At 52.5% G+C, this 13,129-nt stretch overlaps 6 non-coding genes and 1 pseudogene across 6 annotated transcripts; all 7 read right to left on the reverse strand.

The window, feature by feature from the left end:
• Positions 1-6,995: 6,995 nt before the first annotated feature.
• On the reverse strand, positions 6,996-7,113 carry LOC126164248 (5S ribosomal RNA; annotated as a pseudogene).
• An 841-nt stretch (positions 7,114-7,954) lies between these two features.
• Positions 7,955-8,073, reverse strand: LOC126163738 (5S ribosomal RNA). Its single transcript, XR_007535289.1, has one exon. It is a non-coding gene; the product is annotated as a 5S ribosomal RNA (ribosomal RNA).
• Positions 8,074-8,926: 853 nt separating this feature from the next.
• On the reverse strand, positions 8,927-9,045 carry LOC126163950 (5S ribosomal RNA). Its single transcript, XR_007535370.1, has one exon. It is a non-coding gene; the product is annotated as a 5S ribosomal RNA (ribosomal RNA).
• An 857-nt stretch (positions 9,046-9,902) lies between these two features.
• Positions 9,903-10,021, reverse strand: LOC126163669 (5S ribosomal RNA). The gene has a single exon (XR_007535282.1). It is a non-coding gene; the product is annotated as a 5S ribosomal RNA (ribosomal RNA).
• An 861-nt stretch (positions 10,022-10,882) lies between these two features.
• On the reverse strand, positions 10,883-11,001 carry LOC126163714 (5S ribosomal RNA). Its single transcript, XR_007535287.1, has one exon. It is a non-coding gene; the product is annotated as a 5S ribosomal RNA (ribosomal RNA).
• An 836-nt stretch (positions 11,002-11,837) lies between these two features.
• LOC126163750 (5S ribosomal RNA) lies at positions 11,838-11,956 on the reverse strand. The gene has a single exon (XR_007535290.1). It is a non-coding gene; the product is annotated as a 5S ribosomal RNA (ribosomal RNA).
• An 862-nt stretch (positions 11,957-12,818) lies between these two features.
• LOC126163898 (5S ribosomal RNA) lies at positions 12,819-12,937 on the reverse strand. The gene has a single exon (XR_007535320.1). It is a non-coding gene; the product is annotated as a 5S ribosomal RNA (ribosomal RNA).
• Positions 12,938-13,129: the final 192 nt, after the last annotated feature.

Genomic DNA, 13,129 nt, shown 5'->3' on the forward strand with positions numbered 1-13,129 from the left:
TGTACAGCGGAGGGCCTGTGCGGGGTGTGGCAGTGTCGTGCTGGAGGGCCCACTGGTAGCGATGTGGGCTTCCTCGCCTCGCCTCGCCTCGCCTCGCCGCGCCTCACACCAGGTGTCTGCGTAGTTTGCAGTGCATTCGCACCATTCCTATCCCTGTCCCTGTCCGCGTCCCGACTTGTCCCGACCCGACTTGTCCCGACTTTGCTCGACTGCCGCTCGCTGCCGCTCGGGTCGTGGTCCATATGACAGCGCAAGCACGACAAACGTCTGCGGGACGAGACGAGACGAGACGAGACGACTAAGGAATAAATTCGTGGTTACACATCAAATTTGGAACTCTACACTCCTACACAACAAAAGGCGGTGACGTATTTCAGAAATCACCTTCCGATTCGTACTGTTTTGTCGTTTTCAAAGTCGTCTTGGCAAACTTGGTTAGCACATTCTCCCTCAAACTGAGTTAATTACTGCATTTTCGTACCATTACAGTAGTTTAAAAGGCTTAAGGAAGCGTCTTTGTCACAACAGAAAGGTAGTTTGAAAATTGGGCTGGCGACATAACAAAAAAAAAACAGGAAGGGAGCCAGCAGCACCTTTTTTTTATTTTTTTTTTCTTTTTTTTTTATAAAACTGAGTTAATTACTGCATTTTCGTACCATTACAGTAGTTTAAAGGGCTTAAGGAAGCATCTTTGTCACAACAGAAAGGTAGTTTGAAAATTGGGCTGGCGACATAACAAAAAAAAAAAAAACAGGAAGGGAGCCAACAGCACCTTTTTTTTTTTTTTTTTTTTTTTTTTTGTTGACTTATCAAGAGCTCCTGATTTACGCCCTCCAAAAGTTGCCTTCATCGGCGAGGTGTGCTGGCGTGAATATATGCTGTGGGTTTCCACTACAAATATCAGAAAGGAATATGCATCCGCCAAGAGAAGAAAAGAAACGCAAGGTAATCCGTCTTCCAGACTGCATGCCAAATAATAGAAACAAAAGTGGCTACTGGACGCCGTGGAAACTGGCATCGACAGTGATCTACAACAATGACAACCCGTCAAAGCAACAGTCACGCGGCATCCACCAAAAAAAAGGAAATCCACCGCAAATAAAAGAAAGTCCGAAAGAAAACATGTCTCCGCTAACGGCCGACGGATGGTACATGGAGAATAAAACAAACGTCGACGCATAGCAATAGGAAAGAGTCCCACATTCAGACACACACCAACTGTGATAAAATGATCACCGCGACTCGGCCCCCTCAGTCGCCGCGAGAAAGGAACAAATAACAAGAAAGAAAGAAAGGAGGAACAGAAAGTAAAGCAAACATAAAAGAACTTTTGACGGACAAAGCGCCATTCACATAAATGTAGGTCATGTGTACGGTTTCGTTAATGTACGGTCCATTAGAAACACAACTTTACCAAGCCAGAAAATCATTACCCAAGAAAGGAAGACCGGTGGTAAGCAAGGGTTCGTCATAAACGCCAACAGGAATATTGGCAGTAGTATCAGATAGGAAAAAGAAAAATGTCATGATTGGATATAGAGTCGTATCAGGAAAGTGACAATTTAGTGAATGCATGGGCCAAGGCGACATGCAAAAAATTGGCAAAAATCGAGGAATAAGCCTGTCGACCAAGGGTCAAATGATGTTCCGCCCACAGGTAAGACAGAAAGTCGACGGCATCAGTCAATTTCAGGGCGAAAATACAATAAACCGTGTGTCCCAAAATCCAAAGAGTAGCATTCCGTTTGGTGGCCGGATACGCTACACACTGAGGCACGATGGCGTCCAAAGCTGTCACCTGCCGCCTGTCCACTCTGTTGATTAGACGCACCATGTCACACGCAATGTCCCAAACAACACGGAATTTCCGACACTCGAATCGGTGTTCGATAGTGTCCTCCTCAGGACACGAATCACAGACACCCGAAGGAAGCAGACCGATAGAGTGCAGCTTAGCATTAGTCGGAATTGTGCGGTTGACCACTTTATACCATGTTCCGTGAACGTCAGCAGGAATAACGGCGGTGGCGAGGTTCCGCCACACCATCCGCCAGTCGTGCTGAGGTAGCCGATACTCCCATTTATTCCTGCTCGGCGATCCCCGAAGAGCGCGAATAATGTCACCGACATTGCACGCACGGACATCGCCGAGCACCAGATAGCTGTTATACACATAATACCGGCGTACGAAGTTCAACGTGGACGGAATATGACTGATCGAGACCGGAGCAATCACCGATGGCGGGCGGTACGCACGGAACAAGGCAGCCGTCGGACTGCACGGCCCCTTGTCAAGCACCACGGTAGTCCGCTTTACGAAGAGCGCCGCACACTTGTTGCGAAAGTCAACGAAACCCAGCCCCCCCTCCGCCAGACTCAAGGTACAGGTTGCCAGGGAGACCTTAAAAATGTCACCCTTCCATAGCAACCAATAGACCGCCTGTTGAAGGGCCCGTTCCAGTTGTTTCGGCACAGGTAGGACTTGTGCCAGATACCACGCTTTGGCCAAAATCTGCGTGTTAATAAGGGCCACCCGTTGACGGAGCGCCAAATTCCGAGAGGCATACAGTTTCGCAACGGCCCTAACCTTATACAGCGTGGACCGCCAATTCAGAGCTTCCATACGCTGCAGATTGTCGGTCAGAATGACACCGAGCACTGTCTGTCGTTGCTTGACACAAAACCAGTCGCCGCGAGCAGTACGCAGGCGAGGTGTAAGAGGGAGCAAAACAGTCTTCCGAGGATTCACGATAGCCCCCGTCGCCCTCTCAAATCGCTGTAAAACACCATGCAGCCTGTTAATGTCCTCTGGCTGATCAAGGAACACGCCGAGGTCGTCGGCATACGCTCTACAGATCAGCTGATCGCCACCAATGCGAATGCCCCGGCATTCCTGGGCGATACAGCGGAGGAGCGGATCCAAAGCCAAAGCGAAGAGCGACATAGACAAGGGGCAGCCCTGGCGAACTGAGCGGCTAATAGGTATAACACGACTGGGAATTCCGTTTATTACAACCCGTGACGTGGCATTCCTTAAAATATTATACACCATCGTCGTCAGTTTAGGACCAAATCCGAAACCGACCAAGACCTGCCGCAGATAGGTGTGACTAATCCGATCGAAAGCGTTTTTGAAGTCGACCAGCATTATCGCAGCCGTCCGGAGCCTGTGACTTTTTACATATCCGATACAATCCCGGTACGCCAGAACAGCATCGAATATGTTACGGTCCCTGACAGCGCAAGTCTGATGGTCACTCACCACCTTTGGCATAACGTCCGTCAACCTGTGCGTGATACACCGCGCTATAATTTTATAGTCGGCGTTCAGCAAGGTTATAGGACGGACATTGTCGAGATTTGGTGTGGCGGTCGATTTCGGAACGAGGGCAATGCGCCCTTCTGAAAATTCCGCAGGAATAGCAACGCCGTTATGGACCTCATTCATAATGGCAATTAAAACATCACTTAAAAGACTGAAAAATTTTAAATAAAATTCCGCGGGAATCCCGTCCAGTCCAGGGGACCGGCCCCGAGGACTCCGTTTCACAGCTGTATCTAAGTCATCAAGGGTAAAAGGTTCATTTAAACTGGCTCTATCTTGTCGTGTTAACACACGTGGGACCCTCTGCAAAAAATCGCGCAGCGCCCCGGCGTCGACGTCAACCTGTCGAAAGAGCGTCTCAAAGTGCGCGTGAACTTCTCGCTCAATGGCCGCACCATCGGATGTGGACGTGCCATCTCGCTGGACCCATTTACGGATGGCCAACCGCTCGCGCCGCCGGCGCTCCCTGCTCAGGTGGTAGAGAGAGAGCGGCTCCCCTTCCACGTCACCCACCGGTTGGCTCCGCGCGATAGTCCCAACACCCTTCCGACGTAGATCATCGAGGAGCTTGGCTTTGAATTGATTAAAAACCGGAAGCAACTCAGGTGACGTCGCGACTCGCTGAGCAATATCCTTTAAACAATCCTGGTAAAAACGTGCCGTCGACCGACGCCAATGCGCCGCATCGCGGCTAAAATCGATTAAAAAACGCCGAATAGCCGGCTTGGCGACCGCCACCCACCACCCGATAGTACTGCCGCCATCTCCCTTACCACGCAAGAGCTTGCGCCACAACGCAGTAAATTGAGACGTTAGACTGGCATCGTCCAAAAGGCTACAGTTAAATTTCCAAATAGTGGGGCGCCGAGTAGGGCGCGCACGCGGCAAGAAGAGTTGACACATGTAACCGCAATGGTCTGAAAAAATAACCGGCAACACGTCCGCCTTCCGGACGTGGGCGGCGAGCGGCGAAGACACATAGATCCTGTCCAAGCGACTGTGACCGGTGGCGTAAAAGTGGGTGAAATGCGTCTTGTCCGGATGCAGCACACGCCACGTGTCGCGGAGCCGAAAACTGTCAACCAACGCACGTAATTCCTGGCACCAGTTAGGACGCGGCTCCTGATCTCGACCATCAATCACAGCATTAAAATCACCACCGATCACTAAGTCAGTATGATTACGATGGAGAAGTGGACAGAGATCCTGACCATAAAATTTATTCCGCGCTGGCTTGTCACCGGCATGAGCATACACATTGACAAAGGCAAGACCATTGACGGTACATGCTATAGCGCGGCCATTTGGCAATATTTCAATATTGCTAACATCGAATTCAGGACGGATTAAGATAGCAGTACCAGTCTGTTCGTCGGACATTATATTATCAACGACAGTAAAATCAGAAGCGTCAAGTAAAAACAACAGAGCCTGACGCGTAACTTCCTGTAAAAATGCCACATGACAGTGGGAGTCATGTAAAAAAGTGAGCAAAGCCGACAACTTGTGCGGGTTACTCAACTTGTTGACATTGATAGTTAAAATATTCCACGAACAACGCTCAGGCTCCATACACAATTAAAATACACAAACACAAAACGCTCCTCATTTAAAAACAAACAGCAAACATGGACGGAATTTCAGCCACCAAAAAGGATAAAATTTTCTCTAAAAAGACTGAATTGATTCCCGTCGACTGGAAGAGGGAACAACAGAGAATAACAGTGATAGTTAAAATATTCCACGAACAACGCTCAGGCGCCATACACAATTAAAAGACACAAGCACAAAAAACTCCTCATAAAAAACAGACAGCAGACATTGACGGAATTTCAGCCACCAAAAAGGATAAAAAGTTCTCGAAAAAGACGGGTGTAATTCCCGTCAACTGGATTAAGGGACAACAAAGAAATCACTAAGTCTCCGCACCACCTTCCACATCCGCCGCCCAGTCAGTGGGGGGGACGGAAGTGGGGGTGGACGCGGTCCCAGAATCTGTGCCACCGGAGGCTGCCGACAAAGGATCAACGACGGGCATCTCCACGTCGGAAGAAGAGGTCGGCACACGCTCAAGGGCAGAAGGACAAACCCGACGCTGGTGGGTGTCTTCAGCCTTCCGTTTCGTCGGCAATGGCGGCGTCGCCACAGCCGAAGCTGTGTCGGTCGGCACAACGGAACCGTCACCAGTGGGCTGCTGACTTAAAACGGTGCGTAAATGTCGAACAGCGACATCACGCTTCTGATCGGCAACGCTGAGATCGTCGGGCAGCGAAGGGCGAGAAGCGGCAAGCTGTTGTGATTGTGATTGCTGTGTCTGACGCCCGCAGCCGGAAGCCGGAGACGGCCGCCGCTCGCGGTCTGCACGTGAGTCCCGACGCGCGACACGCTGTTGTGAGTCCTGCCGACCAACCCGCGACTGCCGGGAAGCGGCGGGCGAACGGTCAACTGGAGACGGACTGCGGTACTGTCGTGTAGACCCCCTGTCAGAGGAGGGCGACCGACCAACACTACGAGCACGTTGCCTACTAGAACTGCGAGACGGAAGTTCATCACGCCGCGGTTTCGGAGCCACAAAAATTTCCCGCGATTCCACAACAGCAGTGTGAACAGGAGCACCGGCAGCTATGTCAACTGAGGCAGGCAACGTATCAAAAGATTCCGATACCGTAACAGGCTGCGAAACAGGTTCCGACACTACATCAGTCGCCGACGCGGGCATGGGGTCGGACACAGACGCAAGTGAAACACGTGGTAAAGACAAACTTTCGTCAGCCTGCACGGTAGCCGTAGCAGGCGCGGAAACAGCAGACACAGAAGCAAGGTCACAATCGGGAGTGGACACATCCATGGCAACCGCGGCGTCAGCTAGGTTAGCATCGGCCACGCGGCGCACGGGTGCGGGGGGGGCTGTACCTAAGACCGTAGCAGCGACAGAGGCAAAGCTGTCCCCGCGCAAACCGTCATCGATCGGTAATTGAGCAGGCCGTTTACGTTTAGGACAGTCCTGCCGGTAATGACCAACGCCACTACAAAATGAACAAGTTTGAGGCTGTCCACTATAAGTCACAAACGCACGGTGGCCGTTAACCAGAATAAAGGACGGAATGTGTTGTCTGACAACCATTTTCACACTCCGCACACCGTTTTCGACTTGAAACAAATATGCGGAGGACCACTTTTCCTTAATCACTGACAAAACGGTACCGTACGGACGCAAATAACGTGAAATAGTATCATTCCGTATTTCAAAAGGCAAGTTAAAGATACGAATTTGCCTAACGCCAAAGCCGGCGTGCGACACAGTCACATTACTAATTTTACCGTCAAGATGTCGAAATTTACGCACGCCGTCATTGACAGACACAACAGTATCACACATATCAGGAGATCTCAATTTCAAAAACACCGAATTAAGGAACGTATCAAACTGTATGCCAAGAACGTCATCATGCCTTAACATCAAGTCCTCTAATATCCAACGGTGAATTTCGAATGCCGATGGTTTATCAACAGATCGATCAAACTCACATTGTACGTTATTCTGTCTTTCCTCACTATCATCGTATATCATTTCCATTACTTACAGTCAGGTATAAACACAAGCCACGAGGCAGAGGAAGCAGACGACACGCGAGGCGCCGCCGGCCAAGTCGCACACGGAAGTACTGCTCGCTCGGCACCGAGGTGTTGCCAGGCGGGCAGCCAGCCAAGTACTAGCCGGGCCCGATGATGCTTAACTTCGGTGATCGGACGAGAACCGGTGTATTCATCATGGTATGGCCGTTGGCGCTCATCTAATGTAGGAGCACGGCAGAATTCGCGTTCGGCTTTTCTCCCAACACACAAAATGTTAGTTTTCGGCCGCATTTGACGAAAGCGCTTCCTTCCGCAACCGCCAGTTCCTCGAGGACGGCGCGGGGAGGCGCGCCCGGCGTCCCAGCAGAGTGACGGCCGATTGGCGGGCGCACCGCCGCGTGTGTGAGACGCACTGCTGCTCGTTGCACCCCCTGTCATTCGCTGGGTGCGTGCAGCCTTCGACACTAGCGGAGGACGCATCTTGTCCCTGGTGTTCAGCGGAGGGCCTGTGCGGGGTGTGGCAGTGTCGTGCTGGAGGGCCCACTGGTAGCGATGTGGGCTTCCTCGCCTCGCCTCGCCTCGCCTCACACCAGGTGTCTGCGTAGTTTGCAGTGCATTCGCACCATTCCTATCCCTGTCCCTGTCCCCGTCCCGACTTGTCCCGACTTTGCTCGACTGCCGCTCGCTGCCGCTCGGGTCGTGGTCCATATGACAGCGCAAGCACGACAAACGTCTGCGGGACGAGACGAGTCGAGACGAGACGAGACGACTAAGGAATAAATTCGTGGTTACAAATCAAATTTGGAACTCTACACTCCTACACAACAATAGGCGGTGACGTATTTCAGAAATCACCTGCCGATTCGTACTATTTTGTCGTTTTCAAAGTCTTCTTGGCAAACTTGGTTAGCACATTCTCCCTCAAACTGAGTTAATTACTGCATTTTCGTACCATTACAGTAGTTTAAAAGGCTTAAGGAAGCATCTTTGTCACAACAGAAAGGTAGTTTGAAAATTGGGCTGGCGACATAACAAAAAAAAAAACAGGAAGGGAGCCAACAGCACCCGGGTTTCCCAGGCGGTCACCCATCCAAGTACTAGCCGGGCCCGATGATCCTTAACTTCGGTGATCGGACGAGAACCGGTGTATTCATCATGGTATGGCCGTTGGCGCTCATCTAATGTAGGAGCACGGCAGAATTCGCGTTCGGCTTTTCTCCCAACACACAAAATGTTAGTTTTCGGCCGCATTTGACGATAGCGCTTAATTCCGCAACCGCCAGTTCCTCGAGGACGGCGCGGGGAGGCGCGCCCGGCGTCCCAGCAGAGTGACGGCCGAATTGGCGGGCTCACCGCCGCGTTTGTGAGACGCACTGCTGCTCGTTGCACCCCCTGTCATTCGCTGGGTGCGTGCAGCCTTCGACACTAGCGGAGGACGCATCTTGTCCCTGGTGTACAGCGGAGGGCCTGTGCGGGGTGTGGCAGTGTCGTGCTGGAGGGCCCACTGGTAGCGATGTGGGCTTCCTCGCCTCGCCTCGCCTCGCCTCGCCTCACACCAGGTGTCTGCGTAGTTTGCAGTGCATTCGCACCATTCCTATCCCTGTCCCTGTCCGCGTCCCGACTTGTCCCGACCCGACTTGTCCCGACTTTGCTCGACTGCCGCTCGCTGCCGCTCGGGTCGTGGTCCATATGACAGCGCAAGCACGACAAACGTCTGCGGGACGAGACGAGTCGAGACGACTAAGGAATAAATTCGTGGTTACAAATCAATTTTGGAACTCTACACTCCTACACAACAATAGGCGGTGACGTATTTCAGAAATCACCTGCCGATTCGTACTGTTTTGTCGTTTTCAAAGTCTTCTTGGCAAACTTGGTTAGCACATTCTCCCTCAAACTGAGTTAATTATTGCATTTTCGTACCATTACAGTAGTTTAAAAGGCTTAAGGAAGCATCTTTGTCACAACAGAAAGGTAGTTTGAAAATTGGGCTGGCGACATAACAAAAAAAAAAAACAGGATGGGAGCCAACAGCACCCGGGTTTCCCAGGCGGTCACCCATCCAAGTACTAGCCGGGCCCGATGATGCTTAACTTCGGTGATCGGACGAGGACAGGTGTATTCATCATGGTATGGCCGTTGGCGCTCATCTATTGTAGGAGCACGGCAGAATTCGCGTTCGGCTTTTCTCACAACACACAAATTGTTAGTTTTCGGCCGCATTTGACGAAAGCGCTTCCTTCCGCAACCGCCAGTTCCTCGAGGACGGCGCGGGGAGGCGCGCCCGGCGTCCCAGCAGAGTGACGGCCGAATTGGCGGGCGCACCGCCGCGTGTGTGAGACGCACTGCTGCTCGTTGCACCCCCTGTCATTCGCTGGGCGCGTTCAGCCTTCGACACTAGCGGAGGACGCATCTTGTCCCTGGTGTTCAGCGGAGGGCCTGTGCGGGGTGTGGCAGTGTCGTGCTGCAGGGCCCACTGGTAGCGATGTGGGCTTCCTCGCCTCGCCTCGCCTCGCCTCGCCTCGCCTCGCCTCGCCACGCCTCACACCAGGTGTCTGCGTAGTTTGCAGTGCATTCGCACCATTCCTATCCCTGTCCCTGTCCCCGTCCCGACTTGTCCCGACTTTGCTCGACTGCCGCTCGGGTCGTGGTCCATATGAGAGCGCAAGCACGACAAACATCTGCGGGACGAGACGAGACGAGACGAGACGAGACGACTAAGGAATAAATTCGTGGTTACAAATCAAATTTGGAACTCTACACTCCTACACAACAATAGGCGGTGACGCATTTCAGAAATCACCTGCCGATTCGTACTATTTTGTCGTTTTCAAAGTCTTCTTGGCAAACTTGGTTAGCACATTCTCCCTCAAACTGAGTTAATTACTGCATTTTCGTACCATTACAGTAGTTTAAAGGGCTTAAGGAAGCATCTTTGTCACAACAGAAAGGTAGTTTGAAAATTGGGCTGGCGACATAACAAAAAAAAAAACAGGAAGGGAGCCAACAGCACCCGGGTTTCCCAGGCGGTCACCCATCCAAGTACTATCCGGGCCCGATGATGCTAAACTTCGGTGATCGGACGAGAACCGGTGTATTCATCATGGTATGGCCGTTGGCGCTCATCTAATGTAGGAGCACGGCAGAATTCGCGTTCGGCTTTTCTCCCAACACACAAAATGTTAGTTTTCGGCCGCATTTGACGATAGCGCTTAATTCCGCAACCGCCAGTTCCTCGAGGACGGCGCGGGGAGGCGCGCCCGGCGTCCCAGCAGAGTGACGGCCGAATTGGCGGGCGCACCGCCGCGTGTGTGAGACGCACTGCTGCTCGTTGCACCCCCTGTCATTCGCTGGGTGCGTGCAGCCTTCGACACTAGCGGAGGACGCATCTTGTCCCTGGTGTACAGCGGAGGGCCTGTGCGGGGTGTGGCAGTGTCGTGCTGGAGGGCCCACTTGTAGCGATGTGGGCTTCCTCGCCTCGCCTCGATTCGTCTCGCCTCACACCAGGTGTCTGCGTAGTTTGCAGTGCATTCGCAACATTCCTATCCCTGTCCCTGTCCGCGTCCCGACTTGTCCCGACCCGACTTGTCCCGACTTTGCTCGACTGCCGCTCGCTGCCGCTCGGGTCGTGGTCCATATGACAGCGCAAGCACGACAAACGTCTGCGGGACGAGACGAGTCGAGACGAGACGAGACGACTAAGGAATAAATTCGTGGTTACAAATCAAATTTGGAACTCTACACTCCTACACAACAATAGGCGGTGACGTATTTCAGAAATCACCGGCCGATTCGTACTGTTTTGTCGTTTTCAAAGTCTTCTTGGCAAACTTGGTTAGCACATTCTCCCTCAAACTGAGTTAATTACTGCATTTTCGTACCATTACAGTAGTTTAAAAGGCTTAAGGAAGCATCTTTGTCACAACAGAAAGGTAGTTTGAAAATTGGGCTGGCGACATAACAAAAAAAAAACAGGAAGGGAGCCAACAGCACCCGGGTTTCCCAGGCGGTCACCCATCCAAGTACTAGCCGGGCCCGATGATGCTTAACTTCGGTGATCGGACGAGAACAGGTGTATTCATCATGGTATGGCCGTTGGCGCTCATCTAATGTAGGAGCACGGCAGAATTCGCGTTCGGCTTTTCTCACAACACACAAAATGTTAGTTTTCGGCCGCATTTGACGAAAGCGCTTCCTTCCGCAACCGCCAGTTCCTCGAGGACGGCGCGGGGAGGCGCGCCCGGCGTCCCAGCAGAGTGACGGCCGAATTGGCGGGCGCACCGCCGCGTGTGTGAGACGCACTGCTGCTCGTTGCACCCCCTGTCATTCGCTGGGCGCGTTCAGCCTTCGACACTAGCGGAGGACGCATCTTGTCCCTGGTGTTCAGCGGAGGGCCTGTGCGGGGTGTGGCAGTGTCGTGCTGGAGGGCCCACTGGTAGCGATGTGGGCTTCCTCGCCTCGCCTCGCCTCGCCTCGCCTCACACCAGGTGTCTGCGTAGTTTGCAGTGCATTCGCACCATTCCTATCCCTGTCCCTGTCCCCGTCCCGACTTGTCCCGACTTTGCTCGACTGCCGCTCGGGTCGTGGTCCATATGACAGCGCAAGCACGACAAACATCTGCGGGACGAGACGAGACGAGACGAGACGAGACGACTAAGGAATAAATTCGTGGTTACAAATCAAATTTGGAACTCTACACTCCTACACAACAATAGGCGGTGACGCATTTCAGAAATCACCTGCCGATTCGTACTATTTTGTCGTTTTCAAAGTCTTCTTGGCAAACTTGGTTAGCACATTCTCCCTCAAACTGAGTTAATTACTGCATTTTCGTACCATTACAGTAGTTTAAAGGGCTTAAGGAAGCATCTTTGTCACAACAGAAAGGTAGTTTGAAAATTGGGCTGGCGACATAACAAAAAAAAAACAGGAAGGGAGCCAACAGCACCCGGGTTTCCCAGGCGGTCACCCATCCAAGTACTAGCCGGGCCCGATGATGATTAACTTCGGTGATCGGACGAGAACCGGTGTATTCATCATGGTATGGCCGTAGGCGCTCATCTAATGTAGGAGCACGGCAGAATTCGCTTTCGGCTTTTCTCCCAACACACAAAATGTTAGTTTTCGGCCGCATTTGACGATAGCGCTTAATTCCGCAACCGCCAGTTCCTCGAGGACGGCGCGGGGAGGCGCGCCCGGCGTCCCAGCAGAGTGACGGCCGAATTGGCGGGCGCACCGCCGCGTGTGTGAGACGCACTGCTGCTCGTTGCACCCCCTGTCATTCGCTGGTTGCGTGCAGCCTTCGACACTAGCGGAGGACGCATCTTGTCCCTGGTGTACAGCGGAGGGCCTGTGCGGGGTGTGGCAGTGTCGTGCTGGAGGGCCCACTTGTAGTGATGTGGGCTTCCTCGCCTCGCCTCGCCTCGCCTCGCCTCACACCAGGTGTCTGCGTAGTTTGCAGTGCATTCGCACCATTCCTATCCCTGTCCCTGTCCGCGTCCCGACTTGTCCCGACCCGACTTGTCCCGACTTTGCTCGACTGCCGCTCGCTGCCGCTCGGGTCGTGGTCCATATGACAGCGCAAGCACGACAAACGTCTGCGGGACGAGACGAGTCGAGACGAGACGAGACGACTAAGGAATAAATTCGTGGTTACAAATCAAATTTGGAACTCTACACTCCTACACAACAATAGGCGGTGACGTATTTCAGAAATCACCTGCCGATTCGTACTATTTTGTCGATTTCGAAGTCTTCTTGGCAAACTTGGTTAGCACATTCTCCCTCAAACTGAGTTAATTACTGCATTTTCGTACCATTACAGTAGTTTAAAGGGCTTAAGGAAGCATCTTTGTCACAACAGAAAGGTAGTTTGAAAATTGGGCTGGCGACATAACAAAAAAAAAAACAGGAAGGGAGCCAACAGCACCCGGGTTTCCCAGGCGGTCACCCATCCAAGTACTAGCCGGGCCCGATGATGCTTAACTTCGGTGATCGGACGAGAACCGGTGTATTCATCATGGTATGGCCGTTGGCGCTCATCTAATGTAGGAGCACGGCAGAATTCGCGTTCGGCTTTTCTCCCAACACACAAAATGTTAGTTTTCGGCCGCATTTGACGAAAGCGCTTCCTTTCGCAACCGCCAGTTCCTCGAGGACGGCGCGGGGAGGCGCGCCCGGCGTCCCAGCAGAGTGACGGCCGAATTGGCGGGCGCACCGCCGCGTGTG

The sequence above is a fragment of the Schistocerca cancellata genome, chromosome 2 (assembly GCF_023864275.1).
Source record: "Schistocerca cancellata isolate TAMUIC-IGC-003103 chromosome 2, iqSchCanc2.1, whole genome shotgun sequence".
Taxonomy (NCBI): Eukaryota; Metazoa; Arthropoda; class Insecta; order Orthoptera; family Acrididae; genus Schistocerca; species Schistocerca cancellata.